The 15,018-nt window shown below is 27.3% G+C and overlaps 1 protein-coding gene across 2 annotated transcripts in view; it reads right to left on the bottom strand.

Annotated features, from left to right (window-relative positions):
• LOC122511980 (ankyrin-1-like) overlaps window positions 1–15,018 on the bottom strand; it is a 42,736-nt gene that overhangs the window by 21,874 nt on the left and 5,844 nt on the right. Inside the window, exon 2 of one of the 2 annotated variants that reach the window (XM_043627580.1) lies at window positions 2,062–2,149. The gene's annotated coding sequence lies outside the window, so the exon portion shown is untranslated. Of the gene's footprint in view, window positions 1–2,061; window positions 2,264–15,018 lie in introns of those variants that run through there. The other variant, XM_043627581.1, reaches the window with a different exon arrangement.

Below are 15,018 nucleotides of genomic sequence, written 5' to 3'. Positions count from 1 at the left end.
TTATTCAGATAAGAATTGTTTACAGTCCAGGACACCTTAAAGATGAAAAATCAAGAGGTTTTAAATTTTTCCACACCTCCATTTTTAAAATACGGATTATTTTTGCAAACGATCGACAATATATGGGCCCTTTTCATTTTTCTAAAGAACCAATGAAATCAAACAGTTAAATTATCGATAAATTAATAAAAGCCGCATGATTCGACTTGTCAAAACATGTAGATTGATAATAAAAAATAAAAAAAATTAAGATTTTGCTCAAAAATTACTAAATTGCGATTATCTCGAAAACTATAACCGACAATATGGGCCCTTTTCATGTGGACGTCCACACATTTTGCCTATATGTGCACAACATGGGAGACTTTTTTGCCTTTAAATGAAAGAAAATTGAATCGTAATATACTCTAAAAAGCAGTATTATACTTCTTATTCTATATTGTTTAAAGTCCTCACTTTATAAAAGTGAAAATTTCATTTTATAAAAGTTTAAATATTTTATTGTTTTTTTTTAATCATATGATAAATATTAAGACAAAGACTTGATTTTGTCATCATAAATAAATAAATAATTAAGAAAATACATTTTAGTACATGCCTTTTTATAATATAATACTAGAAATGAACTTAATATAGCCATATGTAACATTTATAAGCAAAATTTAGTCTGGGTATGTCATGCCCACCACATAGTCGGTGTAACAGTTTCGCGCCACATACTCGCCGGGTTAAATTAGTAAATATTTAAAATATATTAAATGTGCAAATCAAAATTTCTTTCCTTATTTAATAATAACTCCAATATTGGCGCCTCTTCACACGCTTGCATTGTAAGCTTTAGGAATTTTTTTCTCAAAAACAAAAAATAACGCTAAGCTAAAAATTTTAGGAAAGTTTTATTATATTATCAACATTATTAATGATTTTTTTCAGACCTGAGAAACAGGGAGAAAGGGTTTAAATACTAAAAACAAATTTTATTGTTTAAACAAATTAACCTAAAATTCATAATTTTTATTATTTGTAATTTTTTTCTGAAAATTTAGTATTTTGAGCACAAAAAATGTTCAGAACAATTTTTTGTAACTCAAAGCAAGAAAAAGTTATTTTTAAAATAAAAAAATGTTATAAAAATTTTTTAATGCAAATATCTAGAAAAATAAAAATAATTTTTTATTGTTACTTAGTATACTTCATTAGGACCCTAATCACTCTCAATTCTGATAATATGAGAAAAATCTGAGATATCATATGTCGTTTTCATATGAAACGCCCCATGTATGTTAAGAAGAAAATTTAGAAAATCCATTGTTGTCTATCATTGAGTAAAAAAGGGAGTTAACTTGGCGAAGAGTTTGGTCGTCTGCTGTCACGACCATATACTATAGTTCTGATTTTTTGTTAATAGTTTTATCAAATTACGAAAAAATCGTTCTCAATTTTAGCATAAATTTTGTAAATAATGAAGTGGCGCGTCTGCTTACTCACTACTGGTTGCTACTGTTTTTCGTATACTTTTATCAATATTAAAAAATTCTGAATTTAAAATAAGAAATAATACTTTTAATTTCTTGAATATAGTTACTTTAAAAGCTATTCGTAAAATTATATCAATCTTTGATATCAACCCTAAATATCCTACGTTTGAAAAATAAAATACTAAAATTTCCTTTCGGCTTTATCATATATTGTAACAAATTTTCTTTCTGTGTGGGTAAAATAATTTGAAAAAAATCATGAAGCTCTTTTTCAACTAGTACTAAAAGATAAAAAATGTTCGATCCAAATAAAAAATTGTGAATTTTGACGATATGTTTGTTGGTGTGGAAAGTCTCATAAGCATTTATATATAATTTGAATATAAATTAAAACACTCAAATAAACTTTATTTCTTATATGAAGTTAAAGAAACTGTTAATGAAATGCCAACAAAAATAAAACAATTAATGATAAAACTTGGCTGACAACTTTGCTTGTTTTTTCTTTTTAACATAATATCATGTTAAATAAAAATTTGTAAACGCAGTAATTTAAGAAATGATTAATTAATTGTTTTCTTACCTTGTGTAGATTTAATTTCCAACGTTTTTTTCGACAAATTATAATTTCTTCTCTGGATATGTATGTCAGCAAATCGCAAAGTTGGAACCTTAAAAATACAAACATTTTTAATGGAATTAAATTCCTTTTTACCAATAAAGTAGTTTTGATTAGTTCATAAACCACGTAGCCTATTTTGAGGGGGCAAGGGCATAAGTATTGACCACGGTACAGTGTTCTTCATGTGAAGAGGGGGGTCAAAATTTAAAAAAAGGGACTACCGAGTTTATGAACGACCGCTTTTTAATACTAAATTGTAAATACGTGAATAAGCTTCCGCATAATTTTACAAGTTTCTAATTTCTACTGAATAACTAATTATAGTAATACAGCAAACATTTATATGTATATCTTCACTCTTCGATATAACAATTTACACATAATAAAACATTATTTGAAAATTATAAAGAACTTTGAATGTTTGTACTTGAAGATGAAGAGTAATGAATTATGTATTAACATAATTATTAATCAAAGAGTAAATATAATTGAATATACTTGTACTTTATTTAGATATTTAATACAAATGAACGACTCAGACTAACTGCGGGCTTACGTGCAATAAGAGGATACGCGTCATTTACTTAATATGGCATTTGTCACCTTATTATGCACGTGAACCCTTACTTGCGATAATTTTATTAATTATTTATATAGTAAATTACCTTTACTCTGTTTATAAAAATTTATTGACATTTCTTCATTTACTGATAAAAAGAATTCGTTTAATAATAATAGTAATATAACAATTACTACACGGAAACAAAAGCTTTGGAAGAGATATCCATAAAAATATTGTTGAGCAGAATATTGTTGTGTTATCCAATTCAATGGAAGAGACAACTTTCAGGATGGAAACCCTTTCAATATTCAATGGATGAGGGAGCCATATTATATTGTTGAATCAAATATGGATGTGACATCAATAGCATGAATTGTAAGCCCAACCATGCCTATGGATGTCACATCCATATTTGATTCAACAATATAATATGGCTCCCTCATCCATTGAATATTGAAAGTGCTTCCATCCTGAAAGTTGTCTCTTCCATTGAATTTGATAACACAACAATATTCTGCTCAACAATATTTTTATGGATATCTCTTCCAGACCTTTTCTTTTCATGTATGTTTTTTGGGTCGCTGAAACCAAAAACGACTACAAAAATCAAATCCTTTCCACCCTCAACCCCCTACAACCCCCTGCAATAATTTTTTTAAAATAAAATGGACCGATCCCACACAGCACATGATATTTCCTGAATACTTCCTGAATATTTCACTGAAAGATTGAAATATTTCATTGCAAGATTCAGGAAATATTTCTGCAAACAGGAAAATGTCCGCTTATGTAGGAATATTGACGCGAAAATTGAGAAAATATTTCATTGAAATATTCCTGCAATATTACACATAAAGATTCTGCAATATTGTGAAAATATTTCAAAAAATGGAAAAATTTGTTAAACACCTCAAATCAATAGGAATTTTCTGAAATATTTTAAAACCCATAGGATATAGTAAGCCAAAAACTACTGCGCAACTCTACAGGCCATAGAAACTGAGTTCGACCAGTGCGCATCATTTCAGTTGAATATTTCCAAAATATTTCAATGAAATATTTTCTCAACTTTCGCGTCAATATTCCCACATAAGCGGACATTTTCCTGTTTGCAGAAATATTTCCTGAATCTTGCAATGAAATATTTCAATCTTTCAGTGAAATATTCAGGAAGTATTCAGGAAATATCATGTGCTGTGTGGGATTTTTGGGAAATTGAAAATTGAATATTAATTATCAAAAATTATTGCTGGGGGTTGAGGGTGGAAAGGATTTGATTTTGGTAGTCTTTTTTGGTTATAGCGACCCAAAAAACGTAGGTTTAGACACCGTAATCGACTTTTCGTGAGAATTCGAATTTCGACCCCTCACCCAGCAGTTGTTAAGGGGGTTGTAGAGGGTTAAGGGAGGGAAGAATTTGTTTTTGGTAGTCTTTTTTGGTTTTAGCGACCCAAAAAACATAGGAATAGACACCCTACTCCACTTTTTTTTAAACTGAAATTCCAACCCCCGGGAGCAGGTGTAAGGGGGTGGTAGCGGGAAAATGGCCGATGGAAAAAATTTTTCATGGCCATATTCGGTTTCAGCGACTTCAAAAACATGGGGATAGGGGGGTGTGACCTCTGGGTTTTGACTTCTTTATTTTTTTGTGGTGTAATTTATATCGTAAATATGCGGTTATTCAATATTAAGTGGTGTGTATTAATTAACAATAATGTATATAAAATATCTCAAGTGACATTGAATTTTAATTTAATTAATTGAGTGATTAAAATGTTTTTGTTTCCCATTTCCATTACTATGGATCACCCAACCATACATCTTTTGCTGCTCCAACAATATACAGCCAGCCACACGGAGAGACCCACATTCGTAAAAATTACTAAAAATGGTTGCAATGAACGGAAATAAGGGGACTTTTAGCATAATGTACTACAGAATTAGGTAAATTTACAAAAGAAATAGGTAAATTTGCTACATTGAAATAGCAAGTTTTAATATTTTGTGTAAGAGTTGTAAATGTAGCGAAAATTGATTATAGTTTTCTCTAATTTAATTAGACAAAATCTGACAAATGAAAACATTTTCCACTAAAACCTACTATCCACTGTAGTAATTTTTGGTGAGCAAGTGTGGCTAGCGAGTGCAGTCATATGGCGCCTGCATTTCTATTGGTTGCTAACTTCGTCAATCTCCGTAAATGAGCCGATGCCATCCGATCATTGACAGTGACTATGTTTCGCGTATGTATGTATATTATCTACAATAATTAAATATAAAGTGAAACGTAGGTCGTTCGTTATCTCAGAAATTGACCATTATAAATTAATAAATTTTGCATTTATTCCTGTCCCAAGAACTATGTCTTATAATAAGTTGTTAAAAGTAAAGTGCTTTCTCGTAAGTGCTGTAAATTTTCATCATTCAGTATATAAGGAAACAAAGATGTATACTTTCAGTGAAATTCGTTGTCGTGCGTGCAGTTGTGTATTAGTGTATTAATTAACCGCGTCTATACATATAAGTGAAATAAACATGTGTGTGTCTTCAAATATTTATCCAACCAATACACGTGCAAAAAATGCCCCACTTTGCCCTATTGAAAACAGGGTAAGGGGCCTCAACAGTTTTCCCTATTAAAGTTTTTTTTTTAATAAAGATTTTAGAATTCCTTTTTGTTGTAGAAGCTATTAACAATGAAAGACAATCATTATTTTAGTTATTTAATAATTTTTTTATTTTAGGGGTTTGACTAGAATTCCTAGCCAGAACCCCAGGTAGGGTGTTCATTAGATTTTAGATAGGGTACTGATCAGGGCCTCGACAGTTTTCCTTGTTTAAATAAAGTGTAAAAAAATTAAATCTCTAAAATTACTTTTAATAAAAAATAATGAACAATTGAAGAATACAATTAAAGGGAGTAATTATACTATCGTTTTAATAATTTTGCTTCCTCGTGAGGAAGCTTTGTAGTCGTTTAATTTACAAAATTTTTAAAAATCCTTTTAACAAATTTTCTTCTATATAGGACTATGTTATATAAGACCCTGAACAATTTATTGTCCGAATGTATGTATGGATGTGTGTATGTGTGTGTGTGTGGATCCCGATTTTTGTGAACACGATAACTCGAAGAGGTTTTAACGAATTTGGCTAAAATTTACCAGGTATATTTATCATAAAAATATCTCGAAATGGATTGATAAACTTTAAAAAATTCTCAGAAAAAATTTTTTTTTGACTTTTTTCTAAAAAAAATTTTTTTTTTTTAATTTTTTTTAAGTTGGTTATTGAAGTTAATATATAATAAAATCTTATTCTTTTCATCAAGAAGAATCGATTGATGTATATAAAGTATATATTATATTGAAAATTATAGAATTAATTACAATCAAATTTGAAAAATTCACTTTTTTACTAAAAATTTTTTGTTTATTTAGATTCATATTACTGTATAAGAAAATTTTATTCTTTCTATTAAGACGAATGAACTTTATTTTATAGATGTTAAATTGTATTAAAAATGATTTAAAAATGAAATATATTTATCGTTAATGCTTCCTCCACGAGGAAGCAAATTTTTTTGCTGATCGTAAAGAGGAAGCAAAATGTTCATGTAATGAACATCTGGATTTACAACTTGTTTTTATTTTGTGGGTTTGACCAGAATTTCTGGCCAAAACCCCAAGTGGGGTGTTCATTAGATATTAAATAGGGCTCTGATCAGGGCCTCGACAGTTTTCCTCGTTTGAATAAAGTGTAAATGAATTAAGTTTTTTAAATTAGTTTCCATAATAAAATTATAAACAATTTAAGAAATTAATTAAACGGAGTAATTATACTACATTTTTAAGGATTTTTTTATCTTATGGGTTTGACCAGAAATTCTGGCCAAAACCCTAAGTGGGGTGTTTACTGGATATGAAATAGGGCTCTGATCAGGGCCTCGACAGTTTTCCTCGTTTTAAAAGCATGTAAATAAATTTAATTTTTTAAAATTAACTTTTTCAAAACAGTTATTTAAGTTAAAAAAGCGTGTTCCTCTAAAACACTTTATAAAATAATTATGGTAATATATTTAAAAAACGTAAATACATATAATTTTTTTTTCTTCAAGTACAATATTATAATAAAGTTTATTTATTAATAATAACAACTAAATTATAAATAACGAACAATAATAGTTATTAAATAATTAATTATTATTATATTTATTTAAAAATAAAAATTATTAATTTAAAAAATAATAATTAATAAACAATTATTAATAAATTATATTTAATGAATTTTAATAATTATTAATTTATAGGATGAATTTATCATTTGGTTTGTATATATGTGGACATCCACATGAAAAGGGCCCATTTTGGCACTATTCGAGTTATCTATATGGGCGTATTCCTGGCAAAATTTGGAAAATTTTGAGTGGTCTTAGAACTTTTTTGGTTAAAAATTCGCTGAGTTACGGAATTTAAAAGTTTAGAACGCCAAAAACCTCATTTCGAGAAAAACGGAATTAAAGATTGCGATACCAACTAATTGTTGTATCTCTGGTTCTTCTTGGAAGTTATTCAGATAAGAATTGTTTCCAGTTCAAGGCACCTTGAAGATAAAAAAACCAACAGGTTTTAAATTTTTAAAACCATCCCCCCTCTTAATTTTCAAAAATTTCGTACTTAAGTACTAAAAATCGACAATATGGGCCCTTTTTTAAAAAGGAGAATTTTTCTATTAAAAAACCATTTTTTGCAAGATAAATGATTAGGTATGATTTTATTGTGTAATTTAAAGAAAAAGAATATATATTAAACTTATTAAAAAATTTTTGGCAGTCTCTATTATGAAAAAAATGACGCAATATCCAAATTTTCATTTCGACAATTACGAAAAAAAGACTCTAACATCAATATCTCTGGTTCTTTTGGGAAGTTATTCAGATAAGAATTTTTTACAGTCCAGGACACCTTAGAGATGAAAAATCAAGAGGTTTTAAATTTTTCTATACCTCCATTTTTAAAATACGGATTACTTTTGCAAATGACCGACAAAATGGGCCCTTTTCATTTTTCTAAAGAACCAATGAAATCAAACAGTTAAATTATCGATAAATTAATGAAAACCGCATGATTCGACTTGTCAAAACATGTAGATTGATAATAAAAAGTAAAAAAAATTAAGATTTTGATCCAAAATTACTAAATTGCGATTATCTCGAAAACTGGAACCGACAATATGGGCCCTTTTCATGTGGACGTCCACATATATTATATTATTTTAATAATAATAATTATTTTATATTATATTATAGCTTAAAGTGAGAAAATGATTCGGAGAGATTGTTAAATTTAACACCTTCAATATTTAATAACTATTTTTAACTTTTTCTATTCTTGAAATTACATTATTTTTATCATTTTCACTTTAAAATTAGTCAAAATGACTATAATTCCTCATTATGTTATGTATACATATGTTGTATATATAATGAATATGTTTATTATGTTTCTAATATAATAATATTTTTAATTACAGTAATTTTATTGTAATTTCTTTTGAATAAAATTAACCTTACAAAATAGGGCAATTTTAAGAAAAACTGACGAGGCCCTGACCAGTTTTTCCCTAAGTAGGGCATTGGTCGGGAACAGCGTCACACACTAGTCGGGCACTGGTCAGTTTCTCTACCCAGAGCCACACCAGAGATCGGGAAAACTGTCCAGTACCCTATCAGGCCCACATTTTAATTTCTGCACGGGTATATAAGTGTGTGTCTGTGTATGTAAAAATCCTTCCAGTTTATCTCCATTAGTCAAGAATTGACGAGAAACCGGCGATAAAAATCCCTATTTTTTCTTTCACTCTTTCTTTCTGCATTTACAAACGACTATAGTAATTTTACGTACACAATAATAATAAATAATAAATTTTTTCTAACACACGCACGGAAAGTACATCATTTCTTACCTGTGTAGAGGGTGGAAAGTATGTCTTTTCCGACGAGAGGGAGGGAATGTTACTTTACCTCCCTCTGACGTCATAACGGGGAGAGAAAAGTATACTTTACCTCCCCGTGACGTCATAGCGGGGAGAGAAAAGTACTTTACCTCCCTGTCGTCCAAAATCACATGTAATATATTTGTTTTTTAATTTGTTTAAATTGTTAAATTGTTAGGGTTCCGTACACCTACGGTGTATCGGCGGAACCCTATTGGTGAGACTCTGTTGTCCGTAGCCAAATCGTGTCCCCCCCCCCCCTAGCGGCTAAACTATTTGACCTAGAGAGCTCAAATTTGGTACAGATATGTATTTTCACACGTAGATTACAGGAAAAATATAGCGAATGTGTTTGGAGATGATGGTCATAGCGTTGTCAAGGAAATAACAAGATTTTTGGCCAAAAATGCATAAAAAGTGACCATTCCCCCCCCCTTAACTTCTAAACTATTCGACATGAAGAGCTGAAATTTTGCATGCTGGTGTATTTTAACGCGAATATTACAGGAAAAATATAGAGAACTTGCTATGTATTAATGTCCATAGCGTTGTCAAGGAAAAACTAAAAAAAATTTAAAAAATTTTTTTTTTTTTCTAATTTCTACATTATTTGATGTAATTAACTAAAAATGGGTTTATTAGTCTATTTTTACAGTCTGATCACAAAAAATATATTTAAAAATCTAAAAAAAAAAATTAAAAAAAATTTTTTTTTTAGATTTTTTAACAAAAAATTTTTTTTTACATTTTTTAAAAATTTTTTTACAAAACTTTAAAAATAAAACAATAAAAACAGCAACAAATTTTGTTCCTCTACTTATTATTGTTTACAATATTAGATATGTACAATACTTTAATTTTTTTTATCAAATGATATTAATATATTTTTTTAATTGTTTATTTTAATTCTACCAATTACCGATAAATGTTGCAAGTATTGTTTTAATATTTGTGTACGGAACCCGCCATTGCAGTGCGAGTTCAACTCGCACTTGTCCAATTTTTTTTTGTTTATTGTTATTGTTATTGTTATTGTTAAAATTGTTAATTTTTACTAATTAATCATTTTAAAAAATTATACTATTATTATAATAAACTTTCGGTTGAAAACACTATTGTCGTTAAAAGTTTTTATGCAGTGGTTGTACTTTCCGTTTACGTGTGTTAGAAAAAATAGTATGTGCACCACGGGAGGAAAATGATTTCCACTCGTGTGTTTACAGTTCTCGTCTTCGCTCGCAGCACTCGCCTTCGGCTCGTGTGCTCGCTACGCCTCGAACTGCAAATCCACCCTCGTGGAAATCTTCTATTTTCCTCCCTAGATGCACAATATACTATTAATTAAAAATTTAAAACATTATTGTTTTCTCCAAAATGGTAAAAATTTAATGCCAAAAAAGATTGAAAATCAAAGTTTAACTGTTTCAGTATTTTGTCTCGCATTTGCATAAAAATAAATTTAAAAATCAAACAAAAATATGTAATTCTTCCTTATTAATGCCCTAACAAAAATTGACTTTGATTTTTGATTTTCGTCAATTTAGTTATTAAATAATTAAGTGTTTACATTTACCCCGAGAATTCGAAAACTCGGGGTAAATGTAAACAGAACTTTAACTACATTTTAAAAGAAAATAATTGAATAAATTTGCTTTTATTTCACAATTTCATTACTTTGACAATGTAAAATTACATAGAAAAAGAAATTAGGTCTTCTTAAAAAAAAAAAGTTGTTAAAAAAAAATTTTTTAATTTGATTAATTTTTAAAAATATTTTTAGGTTCATCCCCCATATTGGATCCGCCATTTTGAAAATTTAAAATTTGACGTCAAATTCGTATTCAACGACCTCAATAACCCCCTAGTAGCCAGATTCAAGCAAATTTGATCAATTTTTAAAAATATTATTTTTAGGTTCATCCGCCATATTGGATCCACTATTTTGAAATTTAAAAATTCGATTTTAGATTCTTATTCAGCAAAAGAAAAAAAAACTTCTTTTTACCAAGTTGAATGAAAATCTACACTGAGAAAAATGGATATTAAGGCTTACTATATCTAGATATTACCATTCAATATCTATGAAAGTGAACTATAAGACAAGTATCTTGGATATTTAATTTCACTATCTAAATATATTGGACAGAATATATTGACCTATAATATCCAGGATGTTAAAATTCAATATCTATGAAAGTGAACTGTAAGACAAGTATCTTGGATATTTAATTTTACTATCCAAAGATATATGCAAACGTCATTTCAAATTATAGGTTAAATGTACCTTATTTTTAAATCTTGCGGTAAAAAAACATTTGGTTTCTGAAAACCACGAAGTAGAGCTCAAAACGACAGAAATTTTTAAACATATAATCAAATTTTTAAAATTTCAAAATTTTGACAAACAGCGCATATAATTTTTTACTATTCATTATTACAAAATACTTACATTATTAGTGCATTAATAATTATTAATTTATTCTATAATATAATTACAGATATAATACATAATTTGTTAATTAATATTTATAAATGATAATAATAATAGAATTATAGCAATTTTTTAATTTTTATAAATAATCAGGGTCCTAATTTAAAACAAAAATCCTTATCTTTTTCCGGTTATTTTTCTTGATGAGACTGCGGGAAAAATTATTATTTTTCCTAGTCATTGCAAGAAAAATTCTAAAAAACACATGAAATTGTAGTCAATATTTATTCATTCGTATCTCATATATAAATTTGAATTATATACTCGCGACATTACTACTCAAGAATATTGTAACAAACAAAATGCGGAAATGCGGGAAATAACATAGGAAATTACATGGGATCTTACGTAGGATTTTACATAGAAATGAAAATTATATGAAATCCCAGTAGGTGACATCGTATATTATTTCCCATATAATTTTCCACATGGGATCTTACATAGGATCTCACGTGGTTTTTTTTATTAATGATATACAGAATACCACAGTTCATATACTTTCACCGCCAGGTGGCGAGAGCGACTTCTCCCCCTGTTAACATGATTTTTGAACACTATATAACTGAGAGTTTATAGCTCAGAAGAAGTGTTTCAAATTATCGAATTTGTTTTCTTACTGATGATTTGAAATGCTAATACAATTTATTATTTAATTTTTAATTAAATAATTTTTAATCCTTTAAAAATTCTCACAATGTATCCCTAATGTAATCACATATCAAATCTTTTGTAAAATCCTATGTGAACAAAATACTTAAAATAAATTAATTATTTTTAATTCAATTTTAAAAAATTTTAACTATTCAAAAACAATTTTTGAAAGATTTGTATATAGTTATTTTTTGCATTATGAAAATCAAAATAAGTTCCACATTTTTACTAAAAATTGTGGTATTTTGTTGCAATGTTTGGAAGAAAAGTCACAATTTTTGAAAATAAGTAGACATTGTCTCAATTTTTTTAATTTCCCTGACAAAAAATTTTTTTCATGACATTTACCTGACTTAACTGACAAAAATTTTGTTTTAATGTGTCATGGGAATTTTATCATTTATCGCCTAGAAATCATGGAAAAATCTTGGAATTTTATAAGGAGAAATTTGTAGAAACCTTATTGTAGTGTTTAGAGTTTTTAGATATGAAAATTTCACCAATTTTACTTCTTTTTTTTAACTAGAGAGATAAAAAATGTCTTTTTTTAGAATTGAATAAATTCTACAAGAATTTCAAAGGTTATAAACAAATGTGTGCAAATAGTGCCCAGTAAGAAGTAAGGAATTGAGAAGAATTGAACATTTTTAAATTTTTACAGAAAATGTTAAATTATCAATTTTTTTGAATTCCGTTTCTGTCCAATTCCTATATGTATTCCTTTTTGAGGCAAAGATTTCTTGAAAGTGAATAATAGCCAATAATTTTATTTAAATTTTTGAAAATAATTGAATTTTGGAGAAGAATTTTATTAGAGGAGTATCGTCGAGGTTGGACCACTGTCTAGGTAGGCCACTCGCGTTTTTTTGTCAAGTTCACTAGCGCCATCTACGCGCATGCTTGTCGAAGCTTGTCTTAGTAAAACCTAACTTTTTGTTCAATTACATTTTCGGAGAATCGAAAATTGTGTTTTCTGTGACGTCGGTACAAAAAAAGCTCAAAAAAAGTTTTGTGCATCATGTGAAAAATCATTAATAAAAGATAAAAAAACATTGAATCGTCAAGGCAAGCATGCAGAAATTTTGTGGGACTCATTGTTGAAAGAAAATCAAAGTGAAAAATCGAATCCCGAAACGTATTTCTTTTTGGTTACAACAATTCGGTAATGTTTCTTTCTGCCAAGGTTGACCACTTTGTGTTTAAAATGCGCAAAGATGAGGACGAGCTACTTCATTTGCAAAAACTACAATTCTGTATAACTCATAATATAATTGATCATCTTATTAATATTTTTATTTAATTTTATCAATATTTCAGTGTAAAATTTTTTTTTATTTATATTTATTTTTTTATATTGTTTATTTTTATTATTTTGTTATTTCATTAAGTTACAAACTGTAATCAATAAAGAATCAATTTTCCGTAACTCCAAACATATTATTTTATTTTTTAACGATTAATGCCCTTTGAATTTCAAACATGGCCGACCTTGACTGTATAAGGACCAACCTGGACTACAAATTTTTTTTTTAATCTTTATAACTTTTTCATTTTAAAACCAATTAATTTACTTTGTACAGAAAAGATGTTCCTATTAAACAGGACTTTCCAACCATATATACTTCAATTGTCCAAATTCGTTTTTAAAAAAAGTTATAAATAAAAGTCAAAAAGTGGGCCGACCTCGACTATGTTCCCCTATTTGTAAAGATAATTGAAATTTAGGATAGAATTTTTTTCAATTTTTGAACATAATTGAATTTCTGCGAAAACTTTTATTACTTTTGAAAATAATTGAATTTCTGCAATGATTTGTAACATCTCTACAAATTCAATTTCTTTAGTGACTTTAACTAAAATTCTTCTATATATCTATTATTTTTAATCATTAATTAAATATATATTAAAAAATTTAATTAATTTCAGAAGAATTTGAATGATTAAAATATTACAAAAATCTAAGTTTTTTAAAATTTCTAATTGAGCGTATCAGCGCAATAATCGTTCGAGCAGTGACTCAGTATCCAGTGAGCTCCTCACAGTGGCAAAAAATGTACTTTTTCGTTTCAAATCATCACTCTACAAGTCAAAATTATTTTTCTTTTTTCAAAATCTTCGTAATAAAATTCTCTATCGATCTCTCGAGCCCGATTTTTAAATTTTTGTTTTTAAACATTTTTTTACTAACAATAAGTATTAAAAAAATCATAAATATATTATTTTAGCTTCATTAATTAAGAAGATTAATCAAAAAACCTATTACAATAATGTTTGAGTGTTTCTGATTTATGAAAAAAAGTATAACAATTTGTCATTTTTTTATATGTACTTAGGGCTAATAATTTCAAGTTTTTCTCAATTTTACAATTTGTCATGAGTAAAACATATACAATGATAATAAATTAAAAATTATTTATTAAACATTGATTAAATAATTTATTGTTATGTTTTTCATAAACTATACTTAGGACTAGAAATTTCTAGTGTCTTCTAAATTGCATAACTTTTCAGGAAAAACACATCTACTAATGATAGAAATAAAAAAATAATTTATAAATTAAATTGTTTAAACAATTAATTGTTATTTTTTCATAAAGCGTTCTTTTTGTGTTAGAAAATTCTAGTTTTTTTCAATTGTGTCATTTTTCAGGAGAAAAACATCTATTAATGATAAAAAATAAATTAATTAAATATTGTTTAAACAATTAATTATTGTTATTTTTTTAGAAATGTACTTAGGGTTAGAAATTTCTTTAGCTATTTCTCAATTTTCAATTTTTATGAGTAAAATATCTACTGATGATAAAAAATAATTTATTTCAAAACTGCTATGATTTTTTTCATAAAGTGCACATATTAGGACTAGAAGATTTTTCTAAATAATTTTCTATTTTTTATCATCAGTAAATATGTTACTCATGACAAATTGCACAGTTGAGAAAAAACTGTAAATTTCTATCCCGAATTGCAGTTTATAAAAAAAATAACAGCAATTAATTGTTTAAACAATTTATTCAATTTTTATACTTTTTTATAAATCAGACACAATCAAACATTATTTTAATAGGTTTTTTGATTAATCTTCTTAATTAATGAAGCTTAAATTATATATTTTTTACGACTTTATGATTTTATTAAATAAATATTTAATGTTGTAGTAAGAGGTTTTGTTGATTTTTTAATTAAATTTTTTTTATTAGCGTAATAACCCAGTAAAAAA

Source organism: Leptopilina heterotoma, unplaced genomic scaffold (assembly GCF_015476425.1).
Source record: "Leptopilina heterotoma isolate Lh14 unplaced genomic scaffold, ASM1547642v1 Lhet_92, whole genome shotgun sequence".
NCBI lineage: Eukaryota > Metazoa > Arthropoda > Insecta > Hymenoptera > Figitidae > Leptopilina > Leptopilina heterotoma.
The sequence above is the reverse complement of the archived record's forward strand: the minus strand, read 5'-3'. Positions and strand labels throughout refer to the sequence as shown.